General features: G+C 35.1%; 1 pseudogene; it reads right to left on the bottom strand.

The window, feature by feature from the left end:
* Positions 1 to 15,726: 15,726 nt before the first annotated feature.
* Positions 15,727 to 16,282, bottom strand: LOC102895187 (annotated as a pseudogene).
* Between the last annotated feature and the right edge of the window lie 1,072 nt (positions 16,283 to 17,354).

The following is a 17,354-nucleotide window of genomic DNA, read 5'->3' as shown; positions in this document are numbered from 1 at the left end:
GGGAACTATGTTTAATAGTTCCCACTGACTGTACTTTAATGCCTTTTGATATTCTTCTTATCTGCCTCTTTCCCAATTTTCTCTCTCCCCTGAGTCTTGGAAGTCTCATCTCAGTATTCTGAGTAGTACTGGAGAGAAATGGATTTTTATAGCAGCATCCTGCAGAGGTGGCATAGGCAAACATTCACTCACCACTCTCCTTTTTGCCCCCAGGAGAGGTTGCCACTGGCTAGTTCAGCACTGTGTTGTGTTGACTTGGAGGAGGGACTGCACTGGCAAGGTTCCTGTTACTGTCTCTAATGTGTTGAGAGAGGGAGTGGGGGGGAGAGAGAGAGAGAGACAGAGAGAGAGAGAGAGAGAGAGAGAGAGAGAGAGAGAGAGAAAGAGAAATTTCAGCACGCTATTAGAGCTATATACATACCTGGACTTCTACAAAGTCTCATCCATGGGCATCTGCCAAAGCCAGCACTCTCTAGGTTTTTCCCAACCACAACTAAGTGAGGTTTGGGTAGGTTCCCTGGCTCCTATTGGTTTCACATACCAAGATCTGTCTGCCTGTTACCAGATGTACAGGTAATTGAGACTCCTCCCTGATCCTTTGCATATGGTGCTGAATCTCATAACTAACGTGGGTGGCACTTTCGATTGTAGATGAATGCCTGATTAGTTGTTTAAAAGGGAGACAAAAATGGATGACTGACATTACCATGATGCTGATGTCACTCAGGCCTTGTCCATTTTCCACAATGAGCAGACACTACGTGTGGTTTTCTAGACTGATGGAGCTTCAATTTCCTCTGTGAAGAAGTGAAAACTGTAGAGTTGTGATCACACATTATCCAGTTTTTTCTCTAAAATAGGATGATACTTTTTTTCAACTTTGGAAAAAGATGCAAACTTCAGCAAGAAACATTATAAAATATGCTCAGGATGGAAGAGAAGGAAACGCTTACTTGTAAACCCTGAGTTATGAGAATTAAGGGACACTGGGTGTATTGCTTTTTGCTGTACATTAAAAGGTTATGTGCATATTAGTTTCCTAGGACGGCTTAACAAATTACCACAAAATTGGTTACTTAAAAAACAAATGTATTTTCTCACAGTTCTGGAGGCCCAATGTAAGAAATCATTTTCAGTGGGCAGAAATTAAAATGTCAGCAGGGCCATGCTCTCTCCTGAAGCTCTAGAGAAAAATATATTTCTTTTCTCATTTAGTTTCTGATGGCCACCAGTTTTCCTTGGCTTGTAGCCACCATTCCAATCTTTGCTTCCGTGGTCACGTCGCCTTCTCCTCTTTTCTCTGGGTCAAATTTCTCACTGCCTCTCTCAACAAGACAGATGTGATTGTATTTAGGACTCACCTGAATAACCTAGGATAAGATCTTTACCTTAATAACCTATGAAAAGACCCTTTTCAAATAAGATAACATTTATAAGTCCAGGAATAAAAAGGGAATGCTTGCAGAGAATGTAAAAACTCCTTGCTTGGGACCAGCATTCTTTTAGAAGAATTATGTAATGGAAATAGCATTAAACTTGGCTCATAAGACCTGGGATCTTAATATTGGCTGTCCTTCTCATTTTCTGTAAATTGCATGCACATTAACTTGAAAAATGTCCCCTCACCTATTTAACTTCAGGTTCTTTTTCTATAAAATTAGCTGATCTCCAAGTATACCTCTAGCTTGAATATTCTTGGATTTCATGGTGTTTAATATAATGAATGGGCTTGCTTTGTGGCAAGGCCTTTTTCCCCCTAGCCATTGCAGGATATTCACCTTCCTCTTCTTCTTGCTAGATATATCACTTTTTGTGCTCCCTCCCAGAACTGTGCCCTTTACATGTGGCAACCAAATTGAGCTCACTGTATAGCATTAGATCCCCAAGCTGACATTACAGCAGGTCCTTGAATAACATTGTTTTGTTCAATGCCATTTTGTTTTAATGTTGATGAAATGCTGTAGGAACTTAATTCTTGTTTATATCATTTAACCTATGATAAAATTGGTTTCTTTATATGTTGTTTCACTTAAAATTGCAGAACCTGTTGACAATTTTAGGTGAGGATAAACTGTACTAACGAAATTGGTTAGAAATATTGACATCTCAGGTCCTGACAGAATCAAGCCTGAAACCACTTACAGAGAAAATTTCAAACCACAGCAAAAGCAGATAACCCCCCAAAACAACCCTTTTTGAATGAGAAGTCGTAGAGTCAAATTATACAACTTAAAGGAAAAATGATGGCCAATGAGATTGGAAATCTCAAAGGACAAAATAGAGATGAAGAACTGATGAACTAAAAGATAGAAACTGCCCAGAATGCAGAGAAGTAAAAATATAACTTAAAATTACAAAATTATGTGAAAAAGAGGCACCATAAACAAAGTTAAAAGACAAACCATAGTTACAAAGAAAATACACTATATAAAACCAACAGAGATCAGCTGATATTTAGTGATATGGGCAACATGGTGAAGGAGTAGAAGGTGGGAGCAGATTTGTGGGTAAGTGGAAATCAGGAGTTTGATTTTAGTAGTGTTAAACTTCAAATGCCTATTTATAGATATCAAATGGATATATCAAGTTTGCAGCTAGATCTAGACATCTGAAGTTCAGTGAAGAGGTCCAGGCTAGAGATAGACTTTGTAGTCTTTGGCGCATGGAACAGGATTGGTTAGATAAATATAAGCTTTTCTAAAGGACTCAAACCCCAGGTGCTGGACTGTGGGGAAGACAAAAGCCTGATTATGGAAAGTACAGTAGGATTTCTAACAGGGAAATTACTGTAGAGAATAATTGAGCCTGACCTGGTTACATAAGACTGAATAAAAGAAAGACTCGGTTCTAGTTAGAGCACCATGGAATAACCCTATGGATAAGGTTTCATTATTATTTAAATTTTACAATTGAAGACACTGAAACTCAGGCCCATCAATACTTTGCCAAAATACATACAAAATTAAGAAGCGGGGGTAGACCTTGATCTCAGAGCTCCTCTGGTGACTGGTGAATGCCGCTAGTGTTGTACTTGTCATTGTGAAAAAGTAAAAAAAAAGAGGCTGTGTGTGAACTGGAAGCTCTGCCTCAGTAAACATTAATACTTTGAAGTATAAAGAATCCTGCTATTGGACCCTCCCTCAAAGTGGTCACAACTCAGAGGGAGCAGATGCCTTTGTTTGGTGAAAGGATTGGAGCTAGAAATATGAATGTGACCTTATTCATGTCTGCAGGAAGTTAAATCTTGAGGACATCTGAGTTATAATGTAAGGATATAATCGAAGACATTTTTATTGAACAGAAGAGCCGCATCTGGAGATCAAAAGGACTCACCAAAGATGAGGTATAATTAATGAACTACCACACATATCTACCATATTTTGGTAAAAATTCTGATATTTGAAAATGGAGGAAGAATTATACAAACATCTAAGCAAAAACTCAGGTTATCCATAGATGGAAAAATGTCAGGATATGTGCTTCTTGGAAAAAAAGAAATATTTGAAGAAATAAACCAGCCAACTGAGAAATGATAAAAAATAGCTTTAAATCCAAATTAATATACGTATGGCTATAAAACAATGCAAATAGAATTCTTAAAAAACATAGATAATGGAAAATAATATAATAACATGTAACTGGGACAAAATTTCCAGATCATAGTAACAAAAAATGGATAGTGTGAGATCTTGAGTGTGGGGGTTGGTGAAAAATGAATATGCTAATTTCCTCAATTTACCTGGAGAAATCATTAGAAATGGTTTATCATAAGTGTTACTAATTAGAGAAAAGGAGGCTTAAGTATGAATTTCAAAAGCTAAAATAAAAACTAGTTGAAGTAAAAGGTTATGGTCTGCCTTCTAAATTAATTGGTGGGTAGAGAAGACCATAAGAGAAAACATCTAAAAGCAAAAGATTGAAGACAAAAGGATGAACAAGAAAGCACTGAAAAACAGGAAACACTTGATAATGCATATATACTAGATGCATTCACTAATTAATGTAATAATTTATCAGAGTATAAAATCCAGCTACATGCTTTGTACAAAAGCATACTCCAAATAAAGTGACTCATGAAGATTAAAAGTAAAAAGCTGAACATTTGAGTGAAATAAGACAGAGAAAGATAAATATCATATGATTTCACTTATATGCGGAATCTAAGGAACAAAAAGAACAAATTAATCGAAAACAGACTCACAAATATAGAGGACAATCTAGCAACTGCCAGAGGGAAAAGGGGTTGGAGGTTTGGGAGAAAAGGATTAAGGGTTAAAGAAGTACAAAATAGTAGTTGACAACGTAACTTCGGAGTGCCTGGACTGTAATCAATAGCAAATAGCAAAGTCAAACTTCAATTCTTTCTTCTAGATAACAAAATAATCTTGGGTGAGCCTGTTAAGCTATGCTAAAGACTGAAAGTACATGCAGTGAGGCTGGGTGAAAAAGGTGAATATATTAGGAAGTACAAATTGATAGTTACAAAATAGTCATGGGGATGTAAAGTACAGCATAGGGAATATAGTCAATAATGTCGTAATAACTATGTATGATACCAGGTGGGTACTAGATTTATCAGGTGGATCACTTTGTAAATTATATAAATGTTTGACCACTATGCTGTCCACCTAAAACTAATATAAAATAATATTGAATGTCAACTGTAATTGAAAAATTAAAAAAATAATAAATACCAAAAAAAAAGAAAGTAAAAAAAAAATAGTAGTTGACAGAGGGTCACAGGGATGGAGATCACGACATAGGGAATGCAGACAGCAGTAATGTAATGTCTAGGTGGAGAGCCAGAGGAGAGAGAGAGCAATTAGGGGAATCATTCTATAAACTATATACTTGAAACTAATAACAAAATAAAATTAAGAAATTATTAGATTTACTATACTGATACCAGATATGACAGAATCATCTGATAAGTAGAAAACATTCTTTGTTCTTAGACAACCACATGATCTTGATAAAGTTGATTATTTGTTAAGCCACAAGAAAATCAGTAAGTTACAAACAGAAATAATATAGATGACATTTTTTGTCAACAACTCAGTATGAAAACAGATGACAAAACTTTTAAATGCATTTGTAAGGAAATTATGAGCTAAGAAAATCAAAACTCCAATATAGACCATTTATAAAATAAGTGTTGATATCAGTAGATATAAGAATTCATAGGATGAAGTGAAAGCCATACCAGAGGCTGTGTTAGAAGAGTTAACCAAAGTCATTTGAATATATCTACTATCGTATTTCAAGAGCCTAACAAGAACTTTTTATTTGCTTTGGTATTTCCTGCATAAACAGCTGATGTATAAAGATCCCATGTTTTGCCTGACTGCTTGTTGCTGTCGTTGCTGCTGTTGGTACAGATGCAGGGATGCTATTGCAATTGATGCTGTATGTACTACTGGGACTGCGGGATATGGTGGCTGATAGGAAGCAGAGTTCTCCTCTGGCCCTACACTGTTCATTAGCTACAGCCTGGGGGATACTCTGGTGTTAATTGGTTGTTTTTGTCACTGCGAACAGCTGTTGGATTGAGAGAGGGATCATCTTATGTTGTGAATATTACAGCCTCCTTACTAATCCATTTTCCACACTGCTGCCAGGATAATCTCAATCTGAGCATGTCACTTCCTGCTTTAACATTCTTCCTTGGTCTCTCATTCGCTGTAGAAGAAAATCCAAACCCATTACCTAAGCGTAGTAGTCTCAACATGTTAGCGTTTTGCATAATTGTCGCTGTCTATTCCTATCACTCCCCCGACCCTTACTTTGCAAAGCTCTTTGCTCTAGCTCTGCCAAAGTACTTGTTTTTACCTCTTGGAATGATTGATGCTTTAATTATTATACAGAGATTCACACATTAAGTAACAAGGAATCTTGGGGAAATATTTGTCAGGAACATGACAAAGAGTTAATTCTCTAATATATAGAGAGTCACTACGAATTAGTAGGGAACATAAGAGAACTCACAGTAGAAAATTGGACAAAAAAGCATGAAAAGATAATTAACAGATGTGACAACAAATTATTGATAGGCAGCCAGGGTATAAACAAAAATAATTTCATAAATAGTTAAAGAAATACAAATTAAAATACCATGTTTCACTTCATTTCAAATAATTTAAAAAACAACAGCAAAGTGTCTCATTCTAGCAAAGTTAGTGTATTAGATGCTTTTCTAACGGATGAAAGAAAAGTATCTTAAAGGAGTACCTTTTCCAACTTTGCACCAAGGCACTATATTTGTTAGGGGCTGCCCAGTGCATAGTACTTTCCATATGCCAGGTAAAGCCCTAAAAACTTTGCATGTGTTTATTCCTTTAATCTTCAGAGCAAACCCTTTGAGGCAAGCACCATAATTTTCTGTATTTTGCAGATGAAGAAATTGCAGCCTGAGAGGTTAAGTAACTTGCACAAGATCAAACAACTAATGAAAGGTATAGCCAAAGTCAGACTAACAGTCTGACTGTAATGTATTCTCTTTTAACCACTTGCAGTCTGCCTTATATATGTGTGTAATTTTGAGAGTGTGTGTATGTTTTCATAGATACGGACAAGCTATATCTGTTGCTATCATTTATAGAACAATTATATGCCAGACATTGGACTAAACATTTTATAACAACCACATGCAGTAGATATTGTGAATTCCATTATGCATTTGAGGAAAATGGGGCCTAAAGAGCTTATGTAACATGCCCATGGTCATTCATATAGCGAATGGCAAAGCCAGCATTTAAATCAGTTGTGCTGTACTCCAAGATTTCATGCTTTTTACTGCTGTGTAACATTAGTGGATAAATATTGACATACATAAAGATATGTGTAAGTCCGAACACATGGCTCCCCCAATCCAATTTTTCACCGGCTTCTTACCACACTTAGAATTAAACCCAAACTCAGTACTGTGGTCTGCAGGGTCCAGTATGTCCTGCCCCCTGCCTGCTTCTCCATCCTCATCTCCTGATATTCTGCTTCTTGCTGCACTCCAGCCACATGTGCCTCCTTGCTGTAGCCTAAACACATATCCATCTTAGGGACAATGCATGTGCTTTCCCCTTTGCCTCCATTGCTTTTGTCCCAAATATTTGCATGACTCACTCCTTCACTTCCTTCAGGGATCTACTTCACGCTTACTCTGACCACCATGTCTAAAATTCTGTACTCTTATTTATCTTCATAGTACATTATCATAACCAGACTTTACATTATAAACCTTCTTTATTGTGTTTTGTCATCAGAATGTAAGTCATAGGAAGCCAAGACTTCTCTTTGTTCACTATTCTGTCCTCAGAGTCAAAATCAAGAGTTGACAATTATTTATTTTTTTGTGTGTGAAGAGACTGATATTAAATATTTAAGCTTCGTAAGCCCTACAGTCTCTGTCGCAACTACTTAACGCTTCCATTGTAGCATGAAAGCAGTCATAGGCAATATGTAAGTCAATGACTGTGGAAATGAGAAGGCCGTGTTTCAATTAAACTTTATTTACAAAAAAGTCAGTAGGTTGGTTGGCATATGGGCCATAGTCTGCCAAACCCTGGTCTGGAACATAACTTGGTTGGGACTCAATACATATTCATCAAATGAAATTATGTCTACATAATACATGCACACACACATACATATGTACATGTGAGTTTGTGTATGTATGTGTGTATGCATACCAAAAGGATACTGGGAAGAATCAAATCAAAACATCTCACTAGTTATCTCTAGTGGAAGAATTATGGCTTTTTAAAATTCAAAGTCCTCATATATTTTATTCATTCTCTAAATTTTGAATGAACCTGCATTAATTTTGTTTTTTAACTTTTTTCTTAAAGCATGATATAAATACAGAAAAACGTACAGTGCATAATTGTACAGCTCAAAAAAATTCCACGAGTGGAACACATTTATATAACAAGCACCAGATAGACACAGAACAGTATCAATATCCTATGAGCCCCTCTTCCACTCCTTTTCAGTTGCTCGTGCAGACTTTCCTGACTTGTAACAGCATATATTTGTTTGCCTATCTTTGTACTTTACATAAATGTAATCATATGGTGTGGACTCTTTTGGGACTGACTTCTTTTATTCAACATTATGACTTTGAGATGTCTCCACTCTGAGGTATTTAGTTGTAGTTCATTCATTCTTGTTGCTCTGTGTTATTCCATTGTTTAAATTCATGGCATGTGTTGTTCATATTAATCAGTATTCATTCTTTTTGTATTTTCCTTTTTCTTCTGTTCCATGCAGAAATCAAGGATATCTCCCTTAGTAATTCTTAATTTCAAACATTTTTATAGGACTAAAAGCAGAAACACTTGAAAGTTAATATCTTTCAAAACAACATAAACCCATTTGAAAGGACAATGAAGAGAGGCAGGAGGGGAGTGGGAGAGTGTATTTGAGAAAGAAAAATATTTCCCCAAATTTGGGAAAGGAGAGCAGGTCACTCTCCCATAGAGAGCTGGGAGTCACATACAACTGAATTGCATATTCTTAAGGAAATGTCAAGTCCCTGAGGGAATGGTTTTTTGGAGCAACTAAGGAGACTAGACCCCAGACACTGTATTTTTATCTGAGCATAGAAAGAATGTCTGGACACGAAGGGGTACCTGTGGGCGTAAAAATGATGGCAACAGTAGTGACCACTATAGAATGCAGATCGAGACCTTTTGCCCATTTTGGAAGCATTACAGGAGAATCCTGTATTCTGGTTCAGCTCTAAGAAGACAGATGTTTCCAAGAAAGGAGGAAATTAAATTTCCTAGCAGTCTGACAAGATGTGGAATCAAAATGAGATTTAATTTGATCTAAAAAATAATTCTTCTGGTTCTTTTTATAGATCATTGTCAAATTTAAGTAATTCCTGGGTCTTTAGGACAATGACCTCATTTTATTTCAAAATTATCTGTTTTAAAAATTAATGTCACCAGTTTAGCTTACCTGGTAGCTATGGATCCTTGGTTTGAGTATCAGAGTACATCGCATGGTGAAGATGTGAAATTCCTTTTTTTTTCTTTCTTTGAGATGTGATATTCTCCCCTGTTTGCAAGGTAAAGCATGAAAAGGCCAATGTATTTTTTCCCTCTCTCTCCAATCCAACTCAGTTGGAAATTCCTTACAGATACTGGTAATGGTGTGTCAGTCTTAGTTTTTAAGGCTGTTAATTTTTACTTTTTATGTTTCTTCTTTGTTATTTACTAGATGACTAGGGAGAGACTGCCTCTTGATTTGTTTACCAGATATCATTTTGAACTGAACATGACTTAGATTTCTTGGCTCCCTGTTTTAAGTCTTTCATGTTACCATTTCCTTGGAAATATACCTTTTTTTTTTTTTTTAGCAAAACAGGTGCTCATACCCTCTGTATTAGTTTTTAGGTCCCCTAGACAGTGATGGTTTGAAAAAAAAATGCATGCAGAGGGAATCTTACATCCTTAGATGGTTTAATATCAAACACAAAGAATAGAAATAAATTAGCTAATCATTTAACTCAAGTAGCAATAGGATAAAATTAGAGAAGGCAAGGAAGAGGTATTAAATGCCAAAAAAATAATACAACAGAATTATTCAGTAGACTGATTAAATGAACACAAAAACTGTTTTTGTTTTTTTGTTTTTTGGAAAGACTGACTACAAAATCTCTAGTAACTCCAATCTACAAAAAAAAAAAAAAAGTGAAAACAACTCCAGGAATAGGAATTAATAATGTGTTTGACCCCTCTAAGTTAAATATAGCTTTTATGTAATTCCAATTAAAATTCCAACAATATATTTAAAACTTGACAAAGTGATTTGAGAGTCCCCTAGAAAAATATTCAAGTGAAATTAGCCAATAAAACCTAAAATTAAACAGTAATAAATGATGACTTATATTATCAGATATTTAAAAATAACTTGGTAATAAAACCATCCTGAAGATTTAATGCTAGGGTAGGAAAGGCAGAGAAATCACCTGAAAAGAGTAACAAATACAGAAAGAGCCAAGTATCTATGAAGATTTAATCTAGATGAAGGTAGCATTTTATATTGTTTTGATGGATTATTCAACAAATTATCTCAAATCAACTCTTTCCATTTGAACTAGCTACATTATGCCAGATTAGCAAACTCAAATAATTTCAGGAACTGGGCAGATAAATACACATTGAAATATTTGAATAAGAAGGGATGAAGAAAATATATTAAAAATAATAGCTTGGACAGAGCTGCCTATGTGTAAGCAAGATGAACATATATTCATAAAAACTATGCAAATAGAAATCACCTGAGTATGCAGAACATTAGTTTCCAACAAAAGAACATTTCTGGCAAGCACCTCTCACTATAAAAATAAGTAGCAACAAGAATTCAGCAAAGTGAATACTCAAAGAAAAATGATAAATCATCAGAATGAGTTGAACAGGGAAGTTGGAGAGGTAAATGGACAGATTGATATACATATATATATATATATACACACATATATATGTATATATATATGTATATACATATGTATATATATACATATGTAATACATATATATGTGTGTATACATATGTATATATATATGTGTGTGTATATATATATGTGTGGCTGACAATCAAATTGCTACTAGAGAACAAAATGTATATACATATATATATACATATATATGTGTGTGTATATATATATATTCGTGTGTAATGTCAAATTTCTGTGTTGGTAATTTATAATCTGACTGAGTGAGAAAGAACTTTATAAATATAAGAATCTGTTCATGTGTGTATATCTATATCTAGTGTACATATGTATGTAAGGTGTATGTATGTATGTATCATCTATCTATCTATCTATCTATCTATCTATCTATCTATCTATCTATCTATCTATCTATCTATCTATCTCCAAGGAGCAGAATAACCATGGCTGACAATCAAATTGCTACTAGAGAACAAAAAGCCTTGATATAGTTATACAATAAGCAAAGCAGTTTTTGGTCATTGATCAATCATCATCAATAACCATTCCGTATTGGGCAACATCCAGCATAATACAAATATGTTTAAGTAACACTCATCAAGCATGAACAAAACAAAAATAATCCCCCTTTGACTCCCCCACTATTTCTAAAATTTGTTACCCCCCTTCTCCTATTTCTTCTTGAACAGTCTTGGCAGGGTTTTGACTCCACTTTTCTACAAATAGCCCTCATCAAGTTTGCCAATGATCTCTGCAGTTTGTTTATAGCTCCAATATTTTCCCCTCATTCCAGATTGCTATATCTTCCTGACTAGCTGACTTGTTTTCTTGGAGCTGTAAGAAGTATTTCAAATTTAACTTGTTGAAAACAGAGTTCTTTGGCCTCTAAACCTGGAGTTTCATCACCATTCCCCATCTTGGTAAGTGGAACCTCCACAATTCATCCACTTACTGGGACCACAAAATTGAGAAATATCCTTGATAAGTTCTCTCATATTCTACATCTAACATATCATTAAATCTATATACTCTAACTTAAAAGTATATCCCAAATCTCTAACATTATCTCCTACCACTCTTAAATCTTCAATTATTCCAGTCTGGACTTACTCACCATGTTGCTGATTATGGAACACATCTGATAAGCTTCCAGTAGAGGACCTTTGTATTGGCTGGTCACTCTGCCTGAAATGCCTCCTCCTTGCCCCAAATCTACAACCTCCTTCAAGTCTTTTTCCAAATTCACTTTCCCTGACCACTCTATTATAAATAGAATCCACTCACCATTTTTATACACCCGTACTCTGCTTTTTTTTTTATATACCATTTACCACTACAGAACATATCATAGTTGTTGTCTTTCTCCATTATTAAGTAAATTCCATGAGTCTAGAAATCTTGGTTTGTTTGTTTATTGAGATCTTGTTTTTTTAACTATGATACAGAAATCTTGAGGTTTTTTAAAACTGATTTAACTAGATCATAGTTTAAAAAACAAGATCTCTACACTCAGAATTTACTTTAAAATGAAGAGACAATAATTATAATCTAGTATATTTCATGCCTGTTAATTTTATTTCTGAGTAGATGATTATATCAGATTAAATTTTTGACAGCTTTATTTCTTCCCTTCAATTATTATACTTCTCATTAATTTTCTTTCCTTATAGAATCAACCATTACTTCAAATGGTATGTTAAACATGTGTCTTGTTTCTGAACTTAATTGGTTTCATGTAATATTTCTCCAATAAATTTAACGTTTGCTCTAGGCATTTGGCATGTAATCTTTACCAAGTTAGGAAGTTTCTATGATTTCCGACATTGTTAAAAATTTTGGTTTTTTACTATAAAGGTTTTGAAGCTCTTTGCATAGAGATGAATACATTTTATTTTCCTTTAGTCTATCAATGCTTTTAATCGAAGTTATTTTTAATATTGAAATTTTATTCCCAAGGGAAAATTCTACTTAATAATCATGTATTGTATTCATCTTATGCTGTTGAAATTATTTAGCTCATATTTTATTTAAGATCTTTGCATCTGCATTCATATCTGAATGGGGCTTAAATTTTCCTTTTATTTTATTATCATCTGGTTTTAGAATCAAGGTTAGAGATGCCTAATAAAATTTGGCAGTTTTTACTTTATTTCTGTTCTCTGTGAAAAATCTGTGTATATGATTGGAACTATTCTTTTATACTTTGCTATAATTCACTCATAAAATTATCTGACTCTTAGCCTAGGCATTAATTTTGAGGGAAGGTTTTTCACTACCATTTCTAGTAATTTAATGGATAATAATCTATTTAATATTTTCTTATATTGATATTGCTATTTTATATTTTTATATTTTTTTATATATTTAACTCTAAGTTTTAATATATTTTATATTTTAAATGCTGACATTTGTAGTTTTCTCTTTTACATTATTATATAGCTATATTTTATCTTTTTTGTAGGAATCAACCTTTCTAGAAATCTACTTAATCTTTTCAGGGAACTGCCTTTCTCTTTCCTTAATTTTCTATACCACTTTTTACCTATCTTCGTCATTAATTTCAGCTTCTGTCTGTATTATTTTATTTATTTGTCCTTATCTGGTTTTGCTCTGTTAATTTTTTTCTAATTACTAGGGTCAATTGCTTAGTTCACTTTTAAAATGTTTTTTTTTTAAATTCTATTTTACAGTAATACATGTTTATTATAAAAACTAAACAATAAGAGAAAATAAGAAAATTTAAATGATCTATATATCTCCCAAGAACAAGAGCATTATTTTGCACAACCACACAGATGATTTTCACATTCAAGGTATTTAACATTGATAGAATACTATTATCAGCTGTACAGTTTCTTTCAAATTTCCCTAGTTGTTCCCAAAACTTCCTTTATAGCTGTTTTGTTTGTTGGTCCAGAATCTGAAAATCATGCATTGCATAGTATTGTCACATCTCTTTTTTATTATAGGACCGTTTCCACCTTTTTTGTTTTTCATGACGCTGACATTTTTTGAGTCCAGTCCAGCTATATTGAAGTCTGTCCACAGTATGGATTTGTCTGGTTGCTTTCCCATGATGAGATACAGGTTAAGCATTATTAGCAAGAGTACTACATATAAGATGTTGTGTACTTCTCATTGTATTATATCACATCACATCAGGAGGTACCTAATACAGTTCGTCACTTCATAATTGATCACTTGAGTTAGATAGGATTTGTCATATTTCTTCATTTGTAAAAGCAGCGTTTTCCCTTTGTAATTAATGTGTAATCTGTGGAGTGATACTTTGAGATCATATAAATATACCCTTGTCTTACAAAATCTTTAACCTAATGATTTTAGCATTCACTGATATAATTTGCCAGAATTATATATAGTTATTTAAAATAAAATTTTATTGTAGCACAACAAAAAAACAGAAAAGTATACAAATTGGAAGATTTTACTGAGTTTTCACATTGTATGCATCAATATAAAGAGAACTCAGATTAAGAAATACATTATCAGCATGCTGAAGCTCCCTGTATGCCCATTCTTAGTTCTATCTTCCAAAGGAACTTCTATTCTAACTTGCATAACTGTAGGTTATTTTTGCCCTTAAAAAAAACAAACAAACAACTTTATATATAAGTGTAATTACATACTATTTACTCTTCTGTGTCTGGTTTCTTTTGCTCAGCGTTATTTGTGTGAATTATCCAGTGCCATTGCATGTAGCAATAGTTCATTCATTATCACTGTCCTGTAATATTCCATTATGTGAATATTCTACAATTTATTCAGCCATCCTACAGGGAATGAACACTTGGATTTTTTTTCAGCTTTGGGTTGTTATTAATACTGCTGCTGTGAATGATCTTGGCAAACACAATTATGCAAGTCTGTTGGATCTATACCTAGTAGTAGAATTGCTACTTCATAGGGTTTCTGTATGTTCAGTTTTAATAGATACTACCTAAGTCATTTTCTAAAGTTGTAACAATTTACATGTTCACCAGGAATTAGAAGTTTCAATTTTCTTTGCAAATACTTGGTGTGTTAAGTCTCTCAAATAATAAGCATTCATATGTGTATGAATTGGTGTCTTATTGTGGATTTAATTTGTATTTTCCTGATCACCAGTAAGGTTGAACACATTTTAAAATGGTTATCGGCCATTTTTTAAAATGACTCTTTTGCCCATTTTTCTACTGAGTTGTGTTTTTTAATTGTTGGTTTGTAGGAGTGTTTATACAAGCTCTTTATTATTTATATATTTTGCAAATATCTTCTTCCAGCTTATGGTTTGCCTTTTTGCTCAAATATTTTGTTTAGAATCCTTCCTCTTTTCATCGTGGGATTCTTTTTAGGATATGCTTTGTTATTAAATATCTAATTTTATTGTACTATGGTTAGAGAATATGGTTTATGAGATATTAAGTCTTTCAAATGTGTGAAGGCTGCCTTTATGCCTTAATGTATGGTATATTTTGTTAATAATTTATGTGTACTTAGAAACAATGCATATCTACTATTCGTTGAGTGTAGATTTATCTGTATAATAGCTGAGACTCAATAATGTTTGCATAAGAAATGATCTTATGTGTTCATGATACTATTTCTACTTTTGGAACACGGGGCAAGAATGCATTTCATCAGCTCTGTGTGAAATTGGCTTGGGTACGTGTGAATGACTTCAGGACAATGATTTGTTGGCATAAGTGATATATGACATTTTCAAGCCTGACGATAAGACTTTCTGTGACATATTTCCTGCTCACTCTCTTCACTGATGTGTCCATCTTTGAGGTCATGTGTTCCATATGCAGTATTGCCAGGTAAAATCCAGGATGCTCAGTTAAATTTGAATTTCAGATAAATATCAAACATTTTTAGTAAAAGTATGTCGTAAATGTTACATGATACATACTTATACAAAAAGAAATCATTGTTTATTTGAAATTCAGGTTTAACTGAGTGACCTGCATTTTTATTTGCTAAGTTGAGGAGGGTAGGCATGAGGATGAAAAAGCAGAGAAATAAAGCACATTTATGAAATTGTCTAGAAATGAAAAATCGGGTGTGGTTACTGTCACACAAAACTGGCTAGAAGCAAATAGGTCAGAACCCTACTAAGTTTCTGAGACACTTTTATTGCCTGGGAAAGCACAATTCTTGAGAAAAAGTTTTTTTTTTCCTTGTTGCAAAAAGCTTTATTGTTTCTATTTTGTCCAAGGCACGGGAGAGGCTCCAGGGTGGTTAGAAGGCTGCCTATTGGTTGTAAGGAGAGGCTCAGGCACAAGGCCAACACCAGGGGGAAGCAGTGGGACTCCTCAAAAGCCTCTCCTTGAGAGTGAGCCTTTTGAAGATATTCGCCCAGCCGAGCCTGGGAGCCGGCAGCCTGAGGAGGTTAGTCAGGTGGTCTCCCATCCTCTTGACGAGTTTCCTCTTCATCTAGGAAGTGGCTCTCCAGGAAGTCACAGAGGTGGAGGTCTGCGCGGGCAGAACCCAGGGCATGAAGATCCAAAAGGTTCTTCTCCAGGGCCATGGTGGCTTCCGTGGCATCATGAGTTTTACTGCACTCATCCTGGGAAGGCTTGTGCAGGTTCTGGAAGAGGGCATGGCCGCCATGCTGGTTTTGCATCTTCAGGAGACTCTCCGCGCCCTTGCGTTTCTCCTCGGCCAACTCGCGGAAGAAGTGACTCACATCTTCCAGAGTTACATCGTGGCGGTCGAAATAGAAGCGCAGAGAGAGGTAGGTGTAGGAGGCCCACAGAGGCAGGTTAACCAGGCGATTGACGGCGGCCTCCACCTCGGTGGAAGAATTCTCACGCCTCTGAGAGCTCATGATTGTTTGGCAATAAGGAATTAAGCGCAAAACACGGCGTTGGCTGATCTTGGAGGCCAAAGATGGCTGAGAAAGTGCGGAAGGTTGCGACTGGAAAAGAGGTTAGAGGGTTGTCGGAGGCTGGAAGAAGGGGCGTCCCTGGGTCTGTTCTGTCCAAACCTGTTGAAGCAAGAGAAAGCCGCATGACTTCTGAGGCATTGCAAGATTAAAAGCTTTTGATAGTGCCAGACTTAAAAGAACCTTTCAACTTTCAACTTTGTAGAATTGACAGATTTGCTGAGAAGGTTACACAGTTCTTAGTTTCAGCATATTTCCCCAACACCTACTTGGTGTGCCCACAGGCAAAAAAAAAAAAAAAAAAAAAAACCTCCCAGAAGGTAAACTCAGATACCACTGGGAACAGTGGACAAGGAAATTTTTCCAGAGAACAGAATCAGGGTCTAAGCAAGCAAATGCTTTAGGCCCTAAGTTAGGAGGCAGAACTTTACCATATGTTTCAGCAGTCTTTCAGAAGTACTGTTAACAGCCATTAACTTCTGTGTCATCCCCCTTTTTGAATGGGGCTGTTTATTGTAGTTATTCTGCTCCTGCTCCACCATTATAGATTGGGTGTATGAGATAGGAATAGCAGATGATTTGTCTTTTTAGTATATAGGTCTCTGGACCAAAGGGAGCCACATCCTAGACCTTGGGGCAAGATGCAATAACAGATTGGACTGCAGATGGTCTCTCTTGGGAAGGAAATTCGTGTTTTCTATATGTAGGAAAAAAACCCTGAAATTTTATGACCAGAAGGGCAGACTGTGACAGAATCAATACTATGTGTTCACCCCATCACTTCCACTTCATGGGAACACAGGGAAAAAGCTGTATTTCCTAGTCCCTCCTTTAGATATTTTGGGGGCTGAATTTGACCTATCATGTGTAGATGTAAATGATATGTATTAGTCAGTGTATACAGTCCAGTAAACACTCTAGATATATCAACCAGAGATTATAAGCAAGAAAATAGCTATGAAAGTGTTGGAAGGATTGGAAGAGCAAAGGAAATAAGAGGGTTTTCCACATTTTA

Source organism: Pteropus alecto, unplaced genomic scaffold (genome assembly GCF_000325575.1).
Source record: "Pteropus alecto unplaced genomic scaffold, ASM32557v1 scaffold309, whole genome shotgun sequence".
In the NCBI taxonomy this organism is placed as follows: domain Eukaryota; kingdom Metazoa; phylum Chordata; class Mammalia; order Chiroptera; family Pteropodidae; genus Pteropus; species Pteropus alecto.
Note: the sequence above shows the minus strand (reverse complement) of the source record. Positions and strands in the feature narration are given on the sequence as shown.